We start from the raw sequence: 21,042 nt of genomic DNA, 5'->3' as shown, positions 1-21,042 counted from the left end.
ATCAGAGGAGCCAGGGGCTGTTGGCTCGTCTCAGATCGGTCCATGGCAGGGAGAAGGAAGAGCAATAAAGGCAGACGTTGTGAGACTACAGCCAGCAGGAGACAGAGGGGAGGCTGCGAACGCACTGCATCCGTCTCTAGGAATTTCATAAGATTTGATCCACTCTCACGTCTTATACTAATCTCTTTTTTCCCCTCAGGTTAGATCCTCCTTCATTTCAGTCAACTATTTTTTTTTTTTTTACAAGTTCAAATACAATCATTCTCTTGGGCTCCTTCTCCCTGTCTCTACCTGCCCTCTCCCCTGCCTTCCATTTAGTGCTAAGTTTGAAGCAGGCAATGTAGTCGAGTTCAGTCCACAAATCTGGGTTTAACCCCTTACATTATCCGTTATTTGTCCATTTTTTAAGTCTCAGTTTTCTCATCAGTAAAATGGAGATAATCCTCACAGAGGCATTGTGAGAATTAAACAGTATATATTGCCTGAAGGGTTAGGCAGGAGCCACGACATATACCGTGTTTCCCAGAAAATAAGACATCCTCTGAAAATAAGACCTAGCGCAACTTTGGGAGAAAAAATTAATATAAGACACTGTCTTATTTTCGGGGAAACAGGGTAGTAAGAATTCAGTAAATGGTGGCAGCTGTTATTCTCTTGGCTAATCTCATGTGTTCCCACTCAGCTCCCTCTCTCTCCCTTCTCTTTGGCTCTGTGTCTCCACACAGATACAGTCTGGCTTAATAAAACCCCAATCCTCATAGAAAGGAAGTGGACTGATAATTCTGAGGGGGAAAGGGGTGTGGGGTGCAGGAAGAGACTGGACAAAAATCGTACACCTACGGATGAGGACAGTGGGGGGGAGGTAAGGGCAGAGGGCGGGGTGGGAACCGGGTGAAGGAGGGTTGTGGGGGGGAAGGAGAAACAATTGTAATAATATGAACAATAAAGATTAAATAAATAAATGATTCTTAAAATAAAATAAAAAACCCCGATCCCCTCATCCAGCCCAGTATCTCAAGTTGGTCACGATGCTTGACTGGCAGTCCACACAGTGATTCAGACTTTGTCTTTCTCTCCCTCCATCATTTCCCCATATCCTCCTCCCCATGAGACATTTTACTTTTGTCACTTTTCCTGAAAACACACTGGGACAGTGGCCGTCAGCATTACCTGGCAGCCGTAACTCAGCCTCACTTCTGCTCAGAACACTTGGCTGAGAAAGTAGGGGTGCCTTTCACCTTGCCCCCCATGTTTAATTCATGCGTGCTGCCGACCACTTAAAAAGGCTCGACGAGCTGTGAAGATGGAGCTATGAGCCATATAGACTGTACATTATTGAATTAAGATGCTAAATGTGGGACCTAAGTGATGCCAGGGAAGGCGCAGCGAGCCTTAATGGTTTAGAATGATGGAGAGCCGGGTGGGTCAAGTCAGTAGCAAACTGAAAAGATGCATGACTTCAAGGAAAGGGCCATTTGTCACACTAGAGTCATCCTCAATTTCTCCCTCTCCCTCACTCTCCACGTTCAGTCAATCACTGAGAACTGTCAGTTCCATCCTCACATAAATCTCAAGTGCCCATGTCTCTTCACTCCCACTGCCACCACCCAAGGTCACGCCCCTAACTCTTCTTTGCCGATTGCAATAGACATGCTTGTCTCTTTGCTTCTATATTCTCCTCCTCTCATCCCATCTCCACCAGCAACCTTTCTAAAACATAAACCAAACCGTGTCACTCTCCCGCTTAAAATCTTCCACTGTCTTGCAATTGGTCTTATAATAAGACCCAAACTGGTTGCCATGGTTTGGGGTCTCCCTGTGGCCATTCTCCTCTCCAGCCAAGCTCCCCGCTGCTTCTTCTACTCTGGCCAACTCTCTGGTCCTTTCTGTCCCTCCACCAGGCCAAGCTCATTCTCACCTTCAGGCTCTTGTCATCTCTGTTCCTTCTGCTTGTGCTGTGTGTGGCCGGTACACTCTCACACTCAGGGTCCCGGCATAGGGCAGCCATGTGGGTGCCTTTTCAGTGTGACCTAGGTCACTTATACTCCAGCTCATCCTACTCATGTCCTCAACGACCTTGCTGGTTCCGGTTAACTTCTTTCTATCTGCTCCAAGAGGGCCGAGACCAAGTCTATCTGGTTCGTGCTGTGTCCCTTGCACTTTTGCAGCACAAGTAGCATAGCCCTTGACCCATCAACATGTGCTGAAAGATTCAATGAATGGATCTGTCAGAGGAGGCCCCATTCCAAGACCTGATCTTTCATTGGCCAACTACAGACAACAATAATTTCTCAAACCCCTTCACTTTCTTGGCTGGAAACCCAGAGCTACCAAGATTATTGGATGCAGAAAGTTGATCCTCCACAAAACAAGGGAAAACAATAAAACTCGCATGGGAGTGGAAACAAACCAGATCTTCGCTCAGCATTTAGCCGCCGAGTGCCATAATGTGCCAGGTACCGGCCACACACGGACGTTTATCACAGCCCCGGAGTGGTGCTTAGGGTTTGGGAGGGGCGGCCTTCAAACACATAAATATGTGATGAGATGGGGTTAAGTGCTCTGAAGGAAAAGAAAGGTGCCATGTTGAGAACAATCACGGGGGAGGTAGGGTGGTCAGGCAATGCCTCTCTGAAGAGAAGCTAAAGCACTTTAAGCTGCGACCTGAGGCTAATGAGTGAATGATGAAAGGGAGACGGATCAAGGGGAACGTGTGGCCGCCGAGATGGCCTGCATCTGAGAGCAGCAGCGGGAAGCCTTGGCGCATCCATCTCCACAGACTCGGCAGCGAAGGAGCCCTTCCTCCAGGGACCAGGGGGACCGCGTGGGGCTCTCTGCCGCGCTCGCACTCCTTTAGCCAGAAGGGAAATAGGATTTTTAAAAGCCAATTCTTCTTCCACAAAAAAATAAAATAATAATAATAACTTTGAGGACCCAATGCTGGGCATTCTGAACCTTAGAGGGCTCCCTCCTCGGCCCCAACCCCTTGGGTCTGCCTTCTGTGTGTGTCTTCGGCTCCTTGGAGCAGTAGAGCTGACCTGAAAAACCTCAGCCCGTGAGCCCTCCCTACAGTGCCAGAACCCCTCTCTCCCATCGTCCCAGGGAAACCATGTACTTCCTCAACTCCTCTGGGAGCTGGTGGACAGGACCTTAGGGCGTCACATAGTTAGCTCTGGCATCAATTTCTGGACACACTATATGGGAAAAAATTATCATGCAGGTCTAGATGTGCAGACCAAGTGGTGGAGGGAGAAGAGATAAGAGGCCAGTGCCCTGCTGAGCACAGGAAGCTGGGACCCCTTCCAGATGTATCTTCAAGAAGCAGCCACTCATCAGTCATGGGGAGAGCCCCCCATTAATCCCGCCTACAATGGGATGTCTGGGGCCCCTCCCCTGGGCCTGCAGGAATCTGAGAGGAAAGCTGGGGGAGGAACGCTGAGAGCGGGATTCAGTTCTGCTCATTGACCACTGGGATTTGTCCCTCCCTTGCTGTGTGACTGTGAGCAATCTCTCCATCTCTCTCCATCTCAGAACCTTCCCTTTTCCTGGAAAAATGAAGTCATCTAAATAGGTCAGGGGGTTCCTAATTTTTTAAGGGACCCTTCGCATGGCCCTTTCTTTGGAGGAAATCCTAAGTGGAAGCCTAATGTGGAAAAGAGGTAAAATGGAGTATTTTGTCCTTTGAGCAGAATCCCCAGAAGGTGCTCCTGAGAAGGCCTAATGCTCCTGGGAACACAATTTGAAAACCACTGGAGGAGAAGCCTCATGGTCTTTGACTCTAAAGGATCTGGAGGCTGATTTGCATCCCCACCCTGTCCACCCCCACTCCCCTCCCTATGGACTGAATTATGGACCCCCAACATTCATATGTTGAAGCCCTAATCTCCAATGTGACTGCATTTGGAGTCAGGGCTCTTAGGAGGTATTTAAAGTTAGCTGAAGTCATAGAGTGGGGTCCTAATCTGATAGGGTTGGTGGCCTTATAAGAAAAGGGAGAGAGGGGGACCTCTTCATAGGCACGCACCAAGGGAAGGCCATGTGAGGACACTGCAAGAAGGTGCCATCTGCAAGTCAGGATGACCGTGGGGAACAACATCAGCTGGCACGTTGACCTTGAACTTCCCAGCCTCCAGAACTGTGAGACATAAATCTCAGTTGTTTAAACCACACAGTGTGGCATTCTGTGTGGCAGCCCGAGCAGGCTAATCCAGCCCAGGGGTGGAGCCGGTGGCCTAAGTCCAGGGGTGAGAGTGGCTGTTATAACTTTGACTCCTTTCTTATCCATACGTCAGTCAGTGTCCCAGTTTGAGGGCAAAGAGACATCACCCTCCCTCCACAGTAGCTTCCTTAGCCGCTCCAACCACACAGGTATCTTTCTTCCCTGAGTCCTTCTTGTCCCCGTGTTTGTGTACTTCTTAGTTGAATAAGGAAAATCATCCTCATTATAGGCATACAAGCAGCTCGTTCATTCCAATGCTCCCTCCTAATTCCTATTCTATTCCCCTGACCAACCATCTCACTGACCCGCAGGAGGGCACAAATAAAGCACAAAATGTCACAGACCCCATCCTTGCCTTCCACGGTGCCCCTACAGGCAGCCCAGGCAGCGGGCCACTCGGGGATCCACCGCACAACTACTTCCTCACGTTATTTACTGTGTTTCTTCCCCCCAGATGCCTCCTCCGCCACCTCTGCTATCTACACCCCCTCCCACCCTTCTAGATCCAGCTCCGATGCCTGCTTTTTGGTAAACGTTTTCCTGAAATCTCTGGTTGGAAATACCCCTTTTGCACCCCCGTCAGGGCTAACTCTGCCAGTCAGGGCACCCAGCACCCATTTCCCCACTACAGCAATTGGATAACTTGTTAAATCTTCTTCTAGGTTGTAAATGTCTTGAGGACAGGGACCACATCGTAGTCATCTTTTAATCTCATATGCTGCCTGGCGTGGTGCCTTGTAATTAGAAGGTGCTCAATAAATAATGGTTAAGTGAGTGGATGGATGAATGAATTTGAGAATAGCAGTGTCTGATTAGGTCTGGAATAATTTAAGTACAGAGAGAGGTTTTAATATGCCTGTGCATAATAGAGGAAGTGTGAACCTAGAATATGTGATGAGTTTGGGGACAGATGTCAGAGATGAAGGCGCAGTCGCTCATAACTCATTCAGCAGCTCCACCTTTGTTACATACTAACAACATGCCGGGAGTATGCCTTTTTGGATCCTGCAGCATAGGGGAAAAACGGGTATTAAATAGACATTTGACTATTATATAAAATAAGAATTATCATTAGTAGCTCTCTATAAAAAGGAAAAGAAGTTGCTGTAAGGGAGAATGAAGAGGGGGACATAATTTAGAACGAGAAGTGAGGAGAAGGCTCTCTAAGGAGGTGGCATTTTGGATAAAGATGAATCAGGTGAAGATACGAAGGATGATTAGGAGTCAGGCAGGCTTAGAGGCAGACAAAAGTCCTAAAGCAGGGAACGGAGGCCAGCAATGAACCTCAAAGCCAGCAGGGACCAAAAGAAGAGGCTGGGGACTGACGGGTGAGAAAGGCAGTGAGAGGTCAAGGACCCGGTCACACAGGAACTGCCAGGTGAGGAGTCTGGGTTTATTCTAAGTGCGGTGGGAAGTCACTGACAGGTTTCAGCAGTGGAGGGACCTGATCCTCCCTCTTGTTGACTGTTGCATGGAGGGAAGATTGAAGAAGAACAAGTTGGGCTACAGAATCTACAGTTTGAAGACTATTGCAAGCAAGAGTCTGAAGTGGTTTAGATGGAAGGAGTGGCAGTAGATATAGAAAGATGGGGAAATATCTTGGAGGTTTAATATTTTAGAGGCATTTATTGGAATCTAACATGAAATATTTTCTTACTTATTGTCAATGTGTCATAACAATGTCTCATGAGTCCACAAGAGCAAGGACTGGTCTTAACACATTGCTGAACTCCCAATGCCTATAACAGTGGTTGGCATATAGTATATTCTGAGTAAAGGTTTGATGAATAATTTCTAAATTTGAGATAAAGGTGGAAAAAAAGGAAGAGTAGAGAATGAATTCCATGGTTTTGGCTCCATCACTAATGAGGGTTAGAGGGACATTTATTAAGATGAGGAAAATGAGGAGAAACTGTTTTGGGGAATAATTTCAAAAATTTATTTTTTGACATGTGTTGTTTTGTAGATGTCTATCAGATATCCAAGTGGACATTCTGGTCTGGAGTTATAAATGTAGGTACTAGCTATACAGACAAAGCATTCCAAGCCATGGGGTCATCTAGGGCAAAATTTCTTGACCTGAAATCTACAATGGCCAAAGGGTTCATGCATAATAAGGAGTTAATGAATTTGCATGGGAAATTTTTCTATTTTATTTTTACTAAATTTTAGCTAAATTTAGCATTTTCTTTCATTATAAATGTAGACAACAAACCACAGCAGTTTATGCAGTGCCTCTGACTCGTCAGTAATAAAAATGGCAGATATTATCTCAGAGAGTCATTTGTATTCATCACAACTTCAACTTGATAGAAGTCATCAGTCTCACCACTGAATCCTATAATTGAACACTTTGACTAAAAAGCACATGTATTACTCTCTCAAAATTTGTTTGTATGATTTGATACCTGTTTTTCAAAATAATGTATTTCATTTGTGGTTATATATGTTTTGCTTAATATAGTTGAAGGCATTACTGTGAGAGAGAAGATAGGGTTGACCAGACAGCTGGAGGCTCCACAGCACAGAATGAGTTCAGAGACCTGGGAGGCACTAGAGACCACATCTGGAAAAGAGGAAGTAGGAACCAGAAACTGTCTGAGGAATGGTGGGGTGGAGGAGAAACAGGTCATGGGGTGAGGGGAGTTGACTAGAGAAACTAGGCCAACCAAGGGTGAACCAGTCAAGGTCAAGAGAAAGCAGGATGAGAGTAGAAGTTTACTGGTAAGACAAGATGTGGGTATTCTAGGTCCCCTTGGCCTGTACCAGAGAAATCCCTGTCTCCTTGGATGCTTGAGGAAAAAACATGAGTCAGAGCATACAGAGTAAGGGCTCAGAGAGGTGACCTGAGGAAATGAGAATGCCTTCAAAATGCTTTTATTATAAGAAACTGAAAGTCAGTTCAATTAATTGAAAAAGAGAGGCTTTTATTGTATACCAAACTGTATCATGGGGAAAGCAGGAAATAGATGGCACAGAGGTAAGGAGCTAGTGAAAGGTTAAGGAAGAGGAGAGAGCGACGGAGGATGGCTCTTTGAGAAGGTTCAGCAATAAAACAGTACGAGGAGTCAGAAGCCCAAGGGAATGTTGAAGAAAGGTTCTTGGGATGTAAATTAAGGAGTAAGAGTCAGGAGAGGAGCCACTAAGGAGAGGAAAGGTGAGATGATTGATGCTAAGTAGGTGCTCAATGAGTACATGCAAATTAACTGGAACCACCTGAAGAGCATTAACGGGAAATCTGGCTCCCGGGACATGGAGCATATATTTTGTGTTTCTGTCCTCCTGTTAGGTGACTCCTCAAGCATTGCCATGAGAGTCGGACAATTCCCTGGGAGGAAATCAATAGCCCTCGCAGAGCTGCAGAGAGGGCAACGGGGAGGCACAGCTGCAGTTCTCAGACACGGGCAATTCCCCACGCCAGCTACCTTTGGTTCCTGCAGACTGGGAGACCACATGGATGTGGAGAAAGCAGGAAAGAGGCAGGAGGAGCCAAAATCACGTTTCCAAATAGATGCCATGGATCACTATTCGCCAAATACCAGTTCCAACAGAAGCTGGTCTTTCTCTCAGAGGGCATACTTGCTTTATGGACAAGTCTGGAGAAGGTATCAATAGTTCAAGCTAATGATTCTAGCCATCTAACAGGAATTCAAGAGGAAGTTAGAATAAAATCATAAAAATATGCCATTAATTAAAAAGGCAGTAAACGTTTTAAAAAAAATAATGACAGGGAGGGACAAGAACAAATGGTTCAGAGAGTAAACAATTAGTTTGAGGGTGGGCTTAATTCCAATGAGACCAATAATCTCATAAATGTAAATAGTGTAAAGACACCAATTAAAAGGCAGGGCTGTCAGATTGGACTAAAATATTAAAATTGTTAAGAGAGAACAACAACAAGACACTAACCTAGAGTTCTGTGTCCCGAAAACAAGAACATTTCAAAAGAATAAGCAAATATTACGAAATAAAACTTAAAATGGACAAATCTCTTTAAAGATACAAACTGTCCAAACTCAAGAAGAAGGAGCTTGAATGGCCCCGCATATATTAAAGACCTTTTTGTAAAATCCTTCCCATGAAGAAATCTCAAGCCTAAACAGCTTTGCTGATGAATTCTACCCCCTGAATTACGGAAGTAATAATGTCTATTTCACATAAACTCTTCCACAAAATAAAAGTTGAGGGGGTACTCCCAACTCATTCTGATGCCAGCATTACTGCCACCCAAACCAAACAGTTAAAGAAAACTAAACTATGAACTAATTTCCAACAATAACATAGACACAAAAATTCTTAATAAAATTCTAACAAATTGAATCCAGCAATATCTAAAACAGCTAATACATTATGACCAAGTAGAGTTTATCCCCAGAATACAAGATCAGTTTAACATTCAAAGTCAATCAGTATAATTACTATATTAGCCGTCTAAAAAAGAAAAATCATATAATTAGCTCAACAGTTATACAAAAATCATTTGCTAAAATTCAAAATACCCACTCATGCGCAAAACTCTCAGCAAACTTAGAATAGAAAGGAACTTTCTTGATAAAGAGCATCCAAGGGAAACCTACAGCTAACATCACACTGATGGTGAAAAATCAGTGAGTCCTGGTAAGATCAGGAACAAGGCAAAGATGTCTGAGGTTCCCCGTCTATTCGACATTGGAGATGCTATCCAGGTGCAATCAGAAAAAACAAGAAATGAAATAAAAGGCAACCAGACTACAAAAAAAGAAAATTATTTATCTTAAATTTTACTTTCTCTAATTTCATTAGCTCATCATCCTAGAATGTGGAATTCGGAAAAGTCCCACTTATTTGCTAGGCACTGGATAATGCCTCCGGCCCTCAGGCCTGCATCCGTCTTTTCAAAACCCTGGGAGGAGGCCTGCTTGGGATTGGACAGTCAGGGACTTCCACTCTGATGTCAGTGCAGTGCTAGGGTTCTGGTCAACTTTTTCTCTCCTCCCCCTCTCCTCTTTGATATCATCTCCTTTTCCTCCTCCCCTTTCCTCCTCCTTCTCTCAAACCATCTCTCTCTCTCTCTCTCTCTCTCTCTCTCTCTCTCTCTCTCTCTATCTCTATCTCTCTCTCTCTTTCTCTCTCTCTCTCTCCCCTGACCTCCTGCTTAAGGACACTCATTCATTTCTGTCACCTTTTAACACCCTTTCATTTCCAAGAGTCCAGATAGGTAAAGTGGTCTCAGAAGACACTTTGAGTTTCATCGTCCCAAAAATTCCGGGGATAAATATCATAGGATAACATTCTCAATGCCCTGATGGTGACAGATAACATCTGAGTATGGGCTTCAGATCCATTTCAAGGGAGGACGAGATTTAGGAGCTCACACTGCCTCTGGCCCAGGCACAGGAGGTGCAGCTGTCCGTGGTGGCACAGACATGTGGCCCAAGCAACACGGGGATTTAGCACCAAAGCCTGTAGATAAACCGGGGCGTTTGCCTGGCCTGGCTCTCTGCATACTCTGTCAGTGGCTGGCATAAACAGCAGGAACCCAGAAACCTAGGTCATCTCCTGCCCAGTCTTCCCCTTGCCAACTGCTGTGACCACCCCACAGAGGTAGAGCAGACCGCGACTACCCAAAATTTGGCTCCAAGTGTCAAGACTGAGGATGCCATACAGACGCATGCCGAGAGGGTGTGGAAAGTCCTACTGCTCACAGAATGACTTGCTGGGAAGAGGAGGATGGGCTCCCAAGAGGCAGGAAATGGCTCGAAAGGGAGCAAGGAAGGACGGCTGGGTGGGGTTTCGCGGTGATTGCACAGTGGGGTGGGCTGATGGCCGGGGCTTGAGTGGGGAGTGCCCAGACTTTCTCAGCATCTGCCCAGATGGAACAGAAGGCGATGGGAAGTGGATTTTAAAAGGCAGTCAGCAGCCAAGCATCAAAAGCGGAGCCAGACTCTCTACTACAGCAACACTCTCAGCGGCCCCCTCACAGAGCCGCCTCTCCGAATCGGCCCTCCGAGCGAGGAGCTCCCGCGGCCCCAGCCGGCACAGCTGCCGCTGGGAGGAGCAGGCTGTTGGGGGCAGAGTATCACCCCCCCCCCGCCCCGCCCCGCCCCGCACACAAGGAGCAGTGTGTGTGTGGAGGTGGCAGGACCTAATGAGCTTGCAGAGGATATTTAAATTGGTAAACAGAAGAGCATATTTACGGCTGTGTTTATCCCTAAGCGTTTGCAATAAAAATCAAAGTGATGGCACTAAGTGAGCCCCCAGTGGCATGTACTTGGAAGCTCTTCCTTTTCAGCCAAAATTGATTTGACGTTGAGCGTGCTTCTCCCTTTCAAATGGCAACTGGATATAAGAATGGTGGGGCCTTGGGTGGAGGGCGATGGAGGCACATAGAGCAAGAGCAGGAGAGAAGCTGCTTGCTCCCCTGGGAGACAGTGATGGCCGCTGCCCCCTCTACTGCCTGCTCCCAGGACCCTCAGCGATTGGGAGGGGGGTGGGGAGCACCGTGGCTCTGAAGCCAATAGCTCAGATCTTGACTCCGGCTCGATCACTTAATGTGTGACCTTAGAAAATCAACTTCCTCATAACCTCACTTTTCCCATCTGTACGTTAGGGATAATAATATCTATCACAGCTTGGCTGGTGTGGCCTCCATGAACCAGGAGGTCAGAGTTTGATTCCAGGTCCAGGTGTATGCCTGGGTTGCAGGCTTGATCCCCAGCAGAGGGCATGCAGGAGGCAGCTGATCAATATTTCTCTCTCATCAAGGATGTTTCCATCTCTTTCTCCCTCTCCCTTCCTCTCTGAAATCAATAAAAAGATGCTTTTCAAAAATATTGTTAATACCGACCACAATACAACCATTAGGAGGGAAAGTGAGAAAATGTGAGTAATGTTTGCCACATACACAGCAGTTACTCAGCTGAAATCAATAAAAAGATACTTTTCAAAAATACTGTAATGCCTACCACAATACGACCATTAGGAGGAAACGCAAGAAAATGTGTGTGATGTTTGCCACCTATGCAGCAGGCACTCCGCTGGCATTAGCACATTTCTACCCCTCCACTCGCCAGTGACAACCACCAACGCCTAGGCCTTCTGAGTTTTAGCGAATGTCCGTGTTTCTCTCTCTCCGTGCTTCTGTGGGGAGAAGTGGGCTGCATACATTGCTCTCTAAAATCACCAATTTAAAAAAAATCACACCTGCACTTTAAAAACCTCCAGAGAAGCAACCGACCTCCTCCTCAGCACACCCCACCTCCCGGCCACTCCAACGAAAAGGCTTCCGTCAACGGAACTGAAATCCAGCCGTGAGCAGGTGAACGGCGGCGGCGGGAGCGTGAACCGGGGCCGCCACGTGGGAGGCAGCTTCTGGCCAAGCCGGTGAGGGCGGCCTCGCCAGGCCCCAGCGGTGCCCCGCGGAGGGACACGTTGCAGAGAAACCTGCCCACGCGCACGGGGGCCAGTGTGAGCCTGTCCGCAGCGGCTGAAGCAGTCGTCTTGGTGGGGGGACTCGCAGAAGCAGCATTTCTACCCGGAAGAGTTGTTTCCTGAACTTTCTGTCCTAAGCATCGGTGGCTTTTATCTTCAGAAGAGAAAAGTCAAAGAAACAAGCTCCCGTGGAAGCTGTCTCTTTCTTCCCTCTTCTTGCGAGAATAAAGCATCTTAGGATAACACCTAGGAGCTAAATGTGCAAGAGGGAACCGGTGTTTGGTGTGTAACAAACACAAATGCAGCACGGTGTGAATCTGTAAGGAACCAGAACTTGGTCCTCACAGTCTGGCCTGGAATGCGTTGGATTGGTTGTCAATTTAATTGCTCCTAACTGGGCTATCACTTTGCAACAAAACAAAACAAAACAAAACAAAACAAAACAAAAATTACTTTGTATTTAATTTGGCAGCAATCTCTCTCTCTCCTTAGGTTCCACCTCCCTTCTCCAGCCTCCTGGCCTCACCAAACACCCAATTTTCTGGGAGACCCCTGTGGTGCTCTCCAGAGCCACCCATCCAGCCCCCCTAGAATGGGCACTCGGGAGGCATCGCACAGGATACGGAGTCCCCAAGAGAGTGGCAAGTCCCTTCTTGTTCTAGACAGCAGGGTGGGAGTGTGGTGGGGGGTAGAAATCCAATCCAAAGAAGGACAGGGGGAGGTGTGATGAGTACAAAGCAGACCATTTATTTTTTTTAAATATATTTTATTGATTTCAGAGAGTAAGAATGAGGGAGAGACATAGAAACATCAATGATGAGAGAGAATCACTGATTGGCTGCCTCCTGCAGGCCCCTTACTGGGGCTCGAGCCCATGTGCCCTGGGAATCGAACTGTGACTTGGTCAGTTGTTAACCACTGGGCCATGCCGGCTGGGCATTACATGTCCATGCTGCTGCCCTCAGCAGGAAGGGAGTTGCTCTCCCCTGAGATGCTGAGCCTGGCACAGTGGCCATGGGCGCTCTCAAGGGCAAGCAGATTTAACATGGGCCAGAAGAGAATAAAGCAAGTGAACTGCCAGCCCTGCCCACCCCCCACCATCCGCAATCGTGACCTGGTGCACCTCACCGTCCGCTATTTTTAGATCATCCATGCTATTCTTCTTATTAGCCCAAGTCACTGAGAGTTCACAGTTGGTGCGGCTGAATCATTGCCGAGTGACTCAGCTTCTTGATTAAAAACAGAATAAAAGAACTTGTTAGTTCACCATTGCTTGTAGCCTAAAGTCTCAATGCCCTAGCTCAGTGGTCGGCAAACTCATTAGTCAACAGAGCCAAATATCAACAGTACAACGACTGAAATTTCTTTTGAGAGCCAAAATTTTTAAACTTAAACTTCTTCTAGCACCACTTCTTCAAAATAGACTCGCCCAGGCCGTGGTATTTTGTGGAAGAGCCACCCTCAAGGGGCCAAAGAGCTGCATGTGGCACTCAAACCGCAGTTTGCCAACCACGGCCCTAGCTGGACGTGCAAGGCTCTTCAAAAACTCGCCCCAATCAATCTCTCCAGTAATAGCATCCACCATCACCATCAAGGCCTCTCTTTCCCACTCCTCCACTCTCATGTGGAAGGCCTTCTCATCCTCCAGGACTCAGCTTAAGTCACCTTCTCCAAAAAGTCCACCTTGATTGCATCTGAGCTCCTCTCCTCCACTTTTGTCTGATCACCCTGCTCTGTCATCACCTGTCTCTGCATTTCCTCTTCTGGACTGCAAGCTCAAGACTGTGGACAAATCTTGAACCTCTATGTTTCAATTTTATCATTTGTACATGGAAGTAAAAGTGGTACCCGCTCATATAACTATTGGGAGGAACATATAAGCTAATGCATGTTAAGCACTCAATAAATATCTGCTATTAATATGATCAGTAGGTGCAACATAAACAAGGTTGATCATTCTTGGTCCCCCCAATATCTAGCCCGATGTCTGAGATACAACTGACAACTATTGAGTGAATTAATATATGGATATATTCCGTCTGAACCTAGCTTTCTGCCATGTCCTAAATGCTCGGTGCCTTTTAGAACTCTCTGTCCTTAAACACACAGTTTGGAACATCCGTTCCTTCCCACCCTACCCCATTCCATTTTCTATCCGTGAACTCCCACTTGTCCTTCAGGACCAAGATGGCAGATGACGGTCTCCTTTCTACCTTCCTGGATTCCCCTAGAGCACATTCCTCTGAGCTCATACCCAGCTCTGCTCATATCCCTATTCCCATGCTCACAAGGTTACCTTACCATATGTAATGTTTGCTTATATATCAATCTCCCCTCTCAACAATGAGCTCCCAAAGAGCACTCATTGATTGATCCTCCTGTGCCAGTAGCTTGCACTGTGCTGACAAACATGAGGCACTTAATGGTCAAAGATGGGATTGCCCAACGAGTCCAGAGGCTGAGCCCAGTGTCACAGAGATAGTAAAAGGGAAAAAGCCAGGACCTGTCCTGGGAAGCAGGCAAGCGGGCTGTGTGTGGAGAACAGCACTGTCATTTTCTTATTTCCGCTATTTACTGCAACAATAGAGGAATAATTCAAAAGAGAAGAAACATCATCCACCATCCTATTAAACTAACGTCAACTGCTTTCATTTCGCTTGTTTCCCTACAGTGCTTTATTCATGTGCATGCATAATTTTGCACAGTAGCACTCATAATATGAACACAATTTGGCATTCTGTTTTTTCTTACTTAACCGTCCCTCATAAGCATTTTTCCAAGTTATTGCACCATCTACAAAATCATCTATTCTGGCTGCATGATACTCCATTTGATTGCTTCTAAATTACAACTATTTAATATAATACTATGCTAAATGTCTTTTTACATAAAGCTTTTCTTCTTCTAAATTAGTGGTATTTCTCCACCATTTCTGGCTAAGACTTCAGAATTTTCCTGGGGACTTGGCAAAAGAGCTGACACTTTTTTACAAGTCCTAGCAGACCAACAATTACATCCAGGCATCATGTGAGGCAGGAGCACAGGATGACAGTTCTCAACCTCCTGTGGGCATCAGAATCATCTGAGAATCTTTTAAAATTACTGCTGGACAGGCTCATCCCAGATCCCGTGAGTCAGAATTGGGGAGCAAAGAAATATAGTCTTTTAAAGCAGTGGTTCTCAACCTTTTGCGACACACAGGTTGAGAACCGCAAAAGAATAGCAGGGTTGCCTAAGACCATTGGAAAACACAGATATTTACATTATGATTCATTAACAGTAGCAAAATTACAGTTATGAAGTAGCAACGAAAATAACTTTATGGTTGGGGGTCACCACCACATGAGGAACTGTATTAAAGAATCGTGGCATGAGGAAGATTGAGAACACTGTTTTAAAGGGTCTCCAGGTGACTGCAAGGCCAATGGGGATCACTGCTCCAGATTCTACAGCTCAGAGAATTAGCAAGTGCATCATGGCCAACAGCCTGCCGGGTCCTTATTCTAGAACAAAAACAGCATGTGATGTCACTTGCTGGAGGTGCTCTCTCGAGACCACAGAAATGAGTGGTATACTGAAGGCTGTAGGAGGCTTGTGGGAGAAACCTGACCAGTCATACAGCCATCCATTCAGCACGTGTTTATTGAGCACCTAACTGAGAAAAACTTCACCCCTGATGAAGCTGTTCTAGGCGAATATATCCACTGGCTTGCTCTATATTTCTGCTTAGACTTGAACAGACATCTGGAATGTGGCATGCACAAAACCGAACAGCTGTTCAAACCAGATGTTCCAGCAAGTCTTTATTATCTCAGTTAATGAAAACCCCTACCTTCCAGTTTCCCAGGCACAAAACCTTGACATTATCCTCATGATCCTTCTATCTCATCCTACAATCCCAACTTATCAATGAGTCCTGTGGGCATTCCCTTCAAAATATGTCCAGACGCTCACCACTTCTCACCACTTCCACCACCACCCTGGTCCAAGCCACCACCATCTCCTGCCTCGATTATTGCAGTAGCCTCCAAAATATCTCCCGCCTCCACCTCTGCTCCCTGCAGACTTTTTGCCACATAGCAGCTAGAATGATTTTTTAAAACATAAGTCAGATCACATCACTCCCTGATTCTGATTCAGACATTTGATCAAACGTTATTCTGGTGTGTCTCTGGGGGTGTTTCTGGAAGAGATTAACATTTGAATCTGTAGGTGGTGAAGCAGATTGCTGACCTTTATATGGGTGAGCCTCATCCAAGCCATTGAAGGCCTGGATAGTACAAAAGGGCAGGGTGAGCAGAACTACTTCCTGTCTGACTGCTGAGCCTTTCCCTGCCTTTGGACTCACATTGAAACATTGGCTCTTCCTGGCCTCAAGCCCATGGGCTCACAGACTAGAACTTAAACCTGGGTCTCCAATGTGTTGAGCTACATGTATGGAGAACCCTGACTAGTACATACAAAATCCCAAGTCCTTACCAAGAGGTACAGGGTCTTTCATGTCAGACCTCCCCATTTCCTCTCTCCCCTTCAGGCACCTTGCTCCCACAATGCTGGTCTCAAATCAGTCAATACATGCTTCCACCTCAGGACCTTTGTGCCTGCTGATCCCTCTGCCTGGAATGCTCTCCCATGCGGCTCACTCCTTCACTTCCTAGGTGTCTCTCTGAGCCAAATAACATCTTATTAGAGAGGCTCACCTTCACACTCACACACACACACTCACACACACACACTCACACATACACACACACACACACACACACACACACACACACACACAACGCATCCCCATATGATATTCCTCAGTCTTCTCCTCGTGCTTCAAGTCTCTGTCTGACTGCCCGATGCATCAGTATTTGTTTGTTCACCGTCTTTTCCTGCACTAATGAGTCAGACAAGAGAAGACCCAGATATAGAATACATTAGACAGTGATAAGTTCTATAAATAAGAATAAACAGGGGATGGGGGTAGAGCAGGCGACGCTGCTATTTCTCAGGGGAGGCTAGGAACGCCCTCCCTGAGGAAGGACGGGAGGTGACTTGGGAGAAGCGAGTGGGAGCCAGGCCTGAAGCAGGAAAGAGGCTATGAGCATCGTCTCAAACACATCCCTTGTCTTTCTTCATGCAGGCAAAAGCCGCTGGTGTCCTTCTGCCAGTGCCTTCGCCTCTCCCCCGAAGGCTTCTCTCGGCTGCACATGGGGCTTGCCCTGCTGGGAGCAGCCCTCAGCCAACGCCAGCAGGGCGATAGGGAATCAGGGCCTCAGCTCCCGCCCCCTCCGGTGAGTCAAGGCTGAGGCTCGTTCAAAACCTCCTCCCAGAAGCCCCGTGGGCCGAGCCTGCGAACCTGCTCACTGACAGCCGACATGGGCTCCCTACCCTCCTGTTCCTGCTGGTGCTTCCCAGGTTCAGGGCCCCCTGGGCTCGCTTGTGCCAAAATCCTCATCTCGGGATGCGGCTTAAGACAGAAAGAGCTCGCCCAGTCCCCATGGCTTCTCCCCCTCCTCTGGAGGGTCTGACCCGCGGAGAAGGCCCCTGCTGGGCGGAGCTATGTCCTGTGGGCGCCATGGGCACGGGCTGGAGGGTGCTCGGCTGTCTAGGGGTAGTGTGACCTCAGCCTCTCACAGCGCCCCGCGCACAGTAGAGTGTGATATTTAAATGAGGCCGAGGTCCTGGAGGGAGAGGGCGCCGCACAGGCCTGGTGGTGAATTTACAGAAGCGTGTTAACCCAATCTGCATACTAAACAGCATGTAAATTATGTTCTTTCAACCCATAAGTTTAGACATGTCCATGGGAATAAAAATTTATGACAATGATAAGATATATGGCTAGCATAAATAAGCTAGCCCAGGCAAAATGTGCTAAAAGTGCTATGGAAATTCTCCAAGTTAAATGAGGGATGCCAGCCCCGGCCCTCAGCGGGAGAAGGGGGCTGGCTCTTCCCTCCCCCTCCCCCTGGCCCTTGTGCTGCTCCGGTCTCTACAGGGAGGGGAGGGGAGAGAATGGGCACTGCTCACGGGCAGACAGGGTGGCGGTGCTGAGAACTGGTTGGAGAGGCCCGAATTGAAACTGGGAGACGATTGCAATAACCCAGTTATAAGCTAGCCCAAGCAAAATATGTGTGTCTTCAACTAGAGTGCACGCCGTGACAAGATTCGGGGTTGAAATGGAGCCACATGATTTCTTGATGGATCTTCTGTGAACTGACAGAAAAGTGTCCAAAATGACTCCAAGATTTCTTGCCTGAGTGAAGGAATTGTCACCAACCAAGATGGGGAAGACGAAGAAAGGCAGGTTTGGGGATGGGAGGAGAACAAGCGGGAAAACCCACTGACGGGTATAAGGATCCACACCCACACCTGGATGGACTGTGGCACAAGACAGGTGGGCCATACTGATTGGCCAGCCTGCGTCACGTGTCAATGGCAGGAGACTATAAACCGAGTCCCGTCACCTGATATCAGAAGAGCCTGAATGGTGCACACTAGAATGAGGTCCGGTGGGCAAATGCACCCCAGGCACTAGATGGGGGCACCACTGGTCACAGCAATAGCGATTGGAGCCACAGGGCCTGGCCCGAGGCCAGGCACACAGCAGGTTCGTACCCCCAGGGTGCTTGCTGAGTGAATGACCAAGGACTGGAAACCCCTGCCGAGCTAGCCTGGAAGACAGGGTCTGCTTCTCAGGCCGCAGTGAGATCTAGGCCATGCCCTTACTCCGACCCACAAAAACCTGTTTGCCTCCTCCTTCCAGGGGAGGGGAGGAGCTAAGAGCCGTGTTGGTGCTGGGCAGCACTGGTGCCCACTTGCTGCCCAGAGAAGGTGTGTGGCCTGTTTCGGGAAGGAAAGAAGCTGAGCAGCAGAGCCTGACCAGCCAGAACGCACAGCAGCCCCCAGACATGCCCCTGTCTCCCAGCAGCTTCCCCCTGGCCCAGCTGCTGAGGGCCGCCAGGGGGTTGGAGGGTGGGGCATGCAGGGAAGGCTGGGGAGGAAAAGGGAGATGTAGGGCCAGACGTCTAGAACCCGGCAGGACAACTGGGACCTCTAAAACGCGTAGTCTAAATGGAGAAAGAAAGAGAAAGAAGGGGGTGGGGATAGGGAGACAGTCAGAGACTCCCCACGTCAGGCCACGCCCCAGCTCTGCTGCTCCTGTGGCAATGGAATGGTGCCTGCAGGGGGTGGCAGGAGGACCAGGAAGCACTCTCCTGTCACGTGTCACATGTGCATGTATGACCCCAGGGACCCATCTGCATGTCCTCTTTGGAGAAATGTCTGTTCAGGTCCTTTACCCATTGTTTAATTAGGTTGTTTGTTTTCCTTGTATTGGGTTATATGAATTCTTTATATATTTTGGATATTAACCCTTTGCCAGATGCATCACTGACTATCAAGAGTAATCAGCCCAGGGACATCAAAGAGTCCTTTCTTCTTGGGTGTTTTCCAACTTGATAAAAATGTGACCTTTCTATTATATTCCAGAGCAAAACAAACAGAACCGCAAGTGCAGGCTTCAAAGCCACACAACCCACTTCATCTGCTTTGGAGGCTGGTTCTCTAACACTTCTGATAGGATTCCCTTCCCTTTGGGACCTTGAGGGACAACCTGCCACCTGTGACTGGCCCTTCCCGTGGGGTCCAGGGCAGGAAAGGGGAAGCTGCAATGCTGCCTGCAGCTCGCTCTAAAGAAAGCCATCTGTTGGAGATGGAGCCCCACGTGGCCGCTGCAGACACGGAGCAGGTCCCAATAAGTGAAAGAACGGAGGTTCTCATGTGGGGTCAGACCTCAAACCTCGAGACCACACACGAGCTTGCAACCACGAGAAGGTGGCAAAGTCCCCAAGCCTCGCCCCGTAAGACAGAGAGAATGTTCCCTCTTCCAGGGGTGGTGGCGAACGAAATGCACAAGGTCTCTGAGCCCTAACACCGAGCCTGCTTCGTCATCGCTGCCCTGGCCCCTTCCCCTCTCTCTTCCCTGCGGACAGGTTCTTGTTCCTCACAGGCTGCCCGGGCACAGGGCCATGACAGCAGGGAGCCCCCTGGTGCGGCCTCAGGCCTGGCAGCTCTGCCCGGAGAGAAGCTGCCGGTGCACCCCAGCTGCGCGGAGGCCCCTCTGAGTGGCAGGCCCCCTTTCCAGAACTGGCGGAGGGCTCCTCGAGGGAGGAAGGGCCTCCATGAGGATGAAAAGAAAGCCTGCGCAGGGCTTTGAAGCACCCCGGTGCTGGACCGGCTCCTCCTCGTCCTCGGAAGGGGAGTTACAAAGAGAATCTGTGATGAGCCAGCTCGGGACAGCCGAGAGCCAGGATTTGCATCAACAGCTTAATTCTCTGCTTTCTTGTCAGCCTGGCCTGCAGCGAGGATAATTTGAAACGAAGAATGTTTTTCAAGGAGGAGCAAGAATCTCTCATCTGCAACTAATTTGTTGTCCAAAAATTGTGCTGCAGAAGTTGCTTAAAAGCTGTGGATTAAGTTGTGCATAAAAACACGGCCAACTCTTGCTATCCAGACCCTGGCTAATCCAAGAACAGCAGATACCTCAGATCTGTTTGGTTTCATGAGGCAGGATTCTTTTGCCACAACATTTCCCCTCTGCATTTCATTGTCTTGGTGTCAGGCAGAGAGTGAGGGATCTACTGGCATGACCCTCCGTTAACTGCAAACCAACCAAGGTCTGGACGCTGTGCCCTGCAATGCGGGCGCTGCCTGGATGGTGTTTAAGAGTGAAAACACAACGCAGGGGAATGAAGAAGGAAGTGAGGAGGAGGGAAACGGTTGGATTTTTGGATTTTTCACACTCAGGCCAGGGAGAGGTGATTAAGAGCGTAACTCTGGATTCAAGCCCAGGCTGTCTCCTGCTAGGAGTGACTTGCATAACCTGGACCACCCCAGCCTCAGTTTTCCCATCTGTAAATTGGGGTCCATAACAGCAGCAATGTTGAAAGGTTGTCACGAAGGCTAAATAGGATCCTCTATGTGATGTGTTTAGCACGGGGCCTGGCGCAGTAAATCTTAGTCACAACCAGCTCTCAGCAAGCTAGGAGCTGACCTGCAACTGTGCTCAGTAACGTCTAGTGGATTCAGCTAAGGACCCCAGGGACTGTGGACAGAGTGCGGCCCGTCCAGCCCCTGAGGGGAGGGGAGGGCAGGTTCCTGGGAAGAGGCAGTGGAGCTGCGCACGGGCATTAGGGGAGAGCCCAGGACAGCTGTCAGCCCTCCGTGTGCTCAGCAAACAGGTCCACCATACAGGCTCAATTATCCTGCCTAATGGGGTAGAGCAGTGATGATTCATGGAAAATTGGCCATTAGCAGCTGGGAAAGCGAACAGCCCTCGATGGCGAAGCACCCACACCAGGTTGGGAGAGAGGCCCAGGTGTGCGGGAGGGAAGTGCGGGGACAGGGACCCCAAAGACCTTCAG

The sequence above is a fragment of the Pipistrellus kuhlii genome, unplaced genomic scaffold (genome assembly GCF_014108245.1).
Source record: "Pipistrellus kuhlii isolate mPipKuh1 unplaced genomic scaffold, mPipKuh1.p scaffold_m20_p_24, whole genome shotgun sequence".
NCBI classification, from domain to species: Eukaryota; Metazoa; Chordata; class Mammalia; order Chiroptera; family Vespertilionidae; genus Pipistrellus; species Pipistrellus kuhlii.
This window is presented reverse-complemented; position numbering follows the sequence as displayed.